Source organism: Sinocyclocheilus rhinocerous, unplaced genomic scaffold (genome assembly GCF_001515625.1).
Source record: "Sinocyclocheilus rhinocerous isolate Xijiao unplaced genomic scaffold, SAMN03320098_v1.1 scaffold1845, whole genome shotgun sequence".
In the NCBI taxonomy this organism is placed as follows: domain Eukaryota; kingdom Metazoa; phylum Chordata; class Actinopteri; order Cypriniformes; family Cyprinidae; genus Sinocyclocheilus; species Sinocyclocheilus rhinocerous.
In genome coordinates, this window is record NW_015626354.1 from 31,942 (window position 1) to 37,381 (window position 5,440).

Below are 5,440 nucleotides of genomic sequence, written 5' to 3' on the forward strand. Positions count from 1 at the left end.
CTACCAATTAAAATATGTACAAAAACTGCCAGAAAAAAACAAACACCAAGTGTTACTTTCCAGCAGCTGTTGTAACTTGATAAAGCAGTATGCTGCTGTCATAATTTTCCTGTAATTTGACATCAATTATTTATGTGTAAACATTGTGCAGGTTCACTGGCTCTCTGTTCTACTAGACTTCCATTTGCACTGTTTCCCAGCTTTTACAGAGGCCTGGGCTGGAAATCATTAATGCGCTTTAGGCTCTGAATCTCGTTTTAAACGCTTATTTTGATGCAGTGCATGCAGTGATTTGCTGCAGTAGATTTTAGTAAAGCTCAAAATAAAACCAAAAAGAACAATACCAAAGTGAAGCTTCCAGCATAGCTCTGAAGTGAAATGTATTGATTGATTTTTTTTTTTTTTTTTTAGATTTACACTGAAGCAGGTTTTCAGACTGATATTACCTCCCGCTTACAGCCTACACCTCCATCTCTCTTGATAGAATAAAATTAAAGGAATTTATAGGGGAAACATAATATATAAAAGTAACATGTACTGTATATAAATGCTGCAGTGCTGCAGTTGAATTGCTCCACGTTTTGGAGACAGAAACAATCGTCTGTCAAAATGGTCAGCAATAGCATATGTAGCGTGCGCTTTAGCATTTTTAAATAATGTTTAGTGCTGCTTTAAACAAAAGCAAACAAGCAAGTTAATACAAACAAACCAAAAAAAAAAAAGCTTTGAAAACATTGCCTGAATCTAAATTGATTTACCCCTTCAAATATGTATTTTTCGTTCAAATGGCTTCTTATTTTGGCAGGCATTACTTTGAAGTTTTGTTTTGCCTCAGTGTACTGCTGGCAAGTGGGTTCATTAATGAGTTTACATTTGTCTGCATGCCTTGTCAGGGAATATATCTGTGTGTAGGTGAGCTCCGCTCAGATTTGGCCGCTCAGACAATAACCGTATCAGAGTTGACACAGGCTGTTGGCAGGGGTAATTGTTTTGAGTCTTACCCAGAATCTCTCACAGGATTTAAGCATAACTCGATTAGACCGAGGCTCTTCAGTTGACACATCCACTCTCTCACTTTTTAACATTTAATCAAGCTATCAAACATCATTCTATCTTCTCTCTGCAGGTCAATTCAAGGCTAAAGTTGCCACAGATACGGTTTCATGCCTGTTTTTTTGTCCCCACACCACTGCACATGCTGAAAAGGGACAGACTGAATAAACTGAACAAAAGCCCTGAATTAATTTTTTCTGTTTATGGCCAGACGTGCAGCCTCAAACAATATACTCTCATTGACCTAAAGCACTTATAGCATGCGTTATATCCTCCTCCTTTCTTGAGGAAAGATCATGCAAGCATCAGTAGACATCTCACAGCCATCCACAGCTTAAAATTCAAAGAACACTGCCAGTGCCGACCACAGAGGAGATGCTTTAAAAAAGATCAATGTGCTTGCTAAAGTGCTAGACTATAAATAAGCTTTAGAGGGGCTGTTTCTCCTCCGTGCATTCCAAACAGCAGTCAGAGAGTAATATCCGTGTCAGGGAGAGGAACCAAAACGCTTCTTATTCGAACACCTTTTCCAGCTGCGCCAGAAATGTATCCTCGCTGATTACATACACCCAGGAATAATGAGACAGGTCAGGAAGCCCGTTGCTTTCGTTTGCTGATAACCACTTAATGTGGACTTGTGAAGCATATGGCTTTTAATAAAGACACTCCAGCATGATAAATGCAGGGTTTGCATATGGCCGTACATTTTTAAAGCACTGAAAAAAATTAGACAGAGGGCGTAGAGGCCTGTTAGTGTGCCTGCTTGCATTCAAAAACAGTATGCGGCAACAAAGGCATTAAAGCTCAAGTGTATCACTTTGTCTTGTAAGACATTGTCCTTTTTGGCAATTGTCTTAACTGGCAAGGTCGGACCAATGCTAGACAGAACCAATTGAAAATATGATACATGGTGGACAAGGACTGTCCTGTTGAAAAAAAAACAGCATATACTGGTTAGGTATGTTTTGAAGTATGGCAACTGGTTTGAACTGGTTATGAGCTGGTCTTGAGGAGGAGCTAGTTGCTTAGGACTAGCTTATGACCAGCTTAAACCAGCTGCCATGCTTCAAAACATACCTAACCAGCATATGCTGTTTTTAAAAAAAATTTTAATACAGGGTAATGAGCAAAATGAATCAAAATGAATATGGTGATCATTATTTAAACCATGTAGCATTTAGTTTCTTAGGACGTGGTCTGCTCCTTATTGAGCCTGGGAATGATTTCAAATGATACATTTGAAATGTACATTTGTGAGTGTTTACTGTATATTTACCCTCCAGTGGAAAGTACTTTCAGTCTTGCTTTTGGCATGCAGTTTTTAAAAAAAAATGGTAAATCTAAATTAACTGTAAAATAGATACAGTGAAAACAAATACTAACAACAACATCTTTACATAAGGTGAAGGATACAACACCCCCCTCCCCCCATACATCAAGCTCTGTATTCTTGCCTGAGAAGCCAGTTGTAATCTCTTCTGCCTGATGCCAGCAATGAGTGTGACAGCGAGTGCAAATTACTTTCCCAGAGTTCCTCTTGACACAGGGTCCTTGCATTCTGTGTCACTGCAGAATGTAACACGTCTAAGAGATCTTAGACTAAAAATGCTCCAGAATCACACAAACATATTAGTTTATACGTGTTAACATATTTATTATTCATGTTTTACTTCAGAGTTCAAACCAGTCTATTCAAGTTCGATTTGCATCATGATTTGAGATTTGCACTTCTAACAATATCAATTCTCACTTTAATCACATGTATTAGTACAAATACCCTGAACTCTCCACACTTTTGTGCCTAGTTTCAGCATGACTGATTAGATACTTGAAGATGAGCACGATGTGTCATTCTTTAGAAACCAGCCGGCAGTGTTGCTTTAGAGTATCTTATTCTACTCAAACACACGTTTTCTTGGTATTATCTGATGATAAACGGCAATGCATCATCCCACAAGGTTTGTGCATTACAGCTGCAATGTAGATACCAGTGGTGCAAGCAGTTTTGTAATTTTGAGGTCACATTCAGTTCTATTCTGTGAACTAACCCTACCCTGGTTACTTTATTGATTTATAAGTTTATGCATATTCAGATTTCACACACACAAGGGCCAGTAACATTTACGCACTGTCACATGGGTGCCTTTAGCAACATTTGATTTTGAAAGAGCTGCTTCTTGCACATTTCCCAACACTTAGTGTAATGCCCAGAAAGTGGCACTAAAAGTGTGTTCGGTTTAAGCCCAAATGGTTGAATGTGAATCTGGTAATGTTTTATTTTGTTGGTTGTTGTATATCACAGCAGTTCAGAAATTAAATGTCCGTTGGTGGTACAAGTTCAGCCCTCTACGAACACCTTGGCAATTGAATCGCCATTGGCTAGTAAATTTTTTTGTTTACTCGCCAGACTGATAAATATATACATACACATATACATATATACACGCATATACACACACATACACATACACATACATACACACACACACACACACTCAGTGTTTCTGTAAAAATTTTTTAAAAATAATTGGGGAAAAGCTAACAGAAATACTGATTAGATAATAATGATACGAATTCTAATAAGAACAATATAAAACGCACTAAGGATTAACGAGCTGCTGGATTCATGAATATTAATCAGGTTGTGTGCGTTCGCTCGAACTGATTTGCTGAAATCAAAACAGGGACGATAATAGGTGAGCGCCAGCCAATGAGATTGCTGTTTGCGCATTAGTTCCGCCCACTACCGGAAAACCCGGCATTTCTTAAAAGCTGAAGAATTCCAAAGGAACTCCGTTATTTTGACAGCAAAATACAACAAAGAATATCGTTTACATGTAGCGTGCATAGGTAGCGCGTCAATTCTCTCCCTCTCTCGCTGTGTGTGTTTGTGAAACAAAGCGACGGCGAGTCGTGCGCTTCACATTAGAGTTTACATCTTCACACTAGAGTTTACGGTACGTTGTGCGTTGCACATCCATTCAGATGAACTGAAAAACAGCACAGATCGCTTGACGGAGAGATGATGCGCTCAGTCAGAGAGTGTTCGGCGAGTGAAAATATATCCGAGCTAAACTTATACTTAGCCTCCAACTCACACACTGGCGAGTAAAATCTGAGAATTTATTAGCAATTGGCTAATATTAGACATCATTTAGTCGCCAGAGTGAAGATTTAGTCGCATATGCGAGTGATTTACTCGCAATGAAGAGGGTTGAGAATACTCTATCAGTACAACGTACAATTTACACTAAAACCTAAACCTAACCGACAGTGTTAACAAAAGCAAATGTGACATGAAAACACATTTGAAGCAACCATCCAGTTTTAGCTTGCTTCTACCAGTGATCCTGCATTGCAAGTGCAATGCTATACCCGGTGAACTTCCGAGCAAGTTTAAGTCAAAGAAAAGCCAAAAGAGCTGATTATGTCATGCAAATGTCAAGATGCATTAGACTACAAATCATGCACTATGGTAAAAATGTTTTGTCATAACACAGTATTGTGCAAGGAACCTTGCAAAAATAAGTCTTTATTAATCAATGATCTGTTCCTGTAATCAAAATGTATGTGAAAAGGAATAAAAGTTATTGTTGTTTTTCTGCCACTAGTGTTCATTTCACATGGGAACTAAAATAAATTGTAGTTATGTTTTTGGAGTAGTTAGAGGTAGGTAAAATGAGTCCTCAAAAATGTTTTAGTCTTGAATGGCTGTGGTTGTAGTTGTGGACAGGCCAGTGGGCTTGTGTTAATTAGTGAAGGGTTCTGATACTGTTACGTATCCGGTCCATGAACTTCCGTCTGCTAGCCATCAGAGGTCACCCTTTCCATTTTCATTGACTCTCGCACTACACACTGTTGCATATCACCCCGGACTACATATCCCATCATTCATTGCACTGATTGCACACAGCACTGATTGCACACAGCTGTTTCATATCACTCACTCACTATTTAACACTCAATCTCACTCCTTTCTAACTGCCGAGTATTGTATGCGCTTATCGCAAGCAGTGATAGCTACTTTACAGAGCCCTCGTTAGTTTCCCAGCCCAGCCTAGCCTAGCCTAGCCTTGCCTTGCCTTGTCTGTTTTCTCGGTTTCTGATCCTTGCCTGGTTTCCTGGATTTATCCCTTTAGTCTCACCCTTTTGATTCTGTTCGCCATTCGTTGACCTTCGCTAGCCCTAGGATTATTCTTGCCTTGCCTTCGATATACCTGTTTGCCATTGTCTGACCCATGCCTGTTTCTGACCACGCCTGTGAATAAAGCTTGCACATGGATCCACACGTCTCACGTCTCGTCAGCCCCATTACAGCAGTAATGTTGTGAAATATTTTTAATATTTAAAATAACTGCTTTCTATTTGAATATATTTTAAAATGATT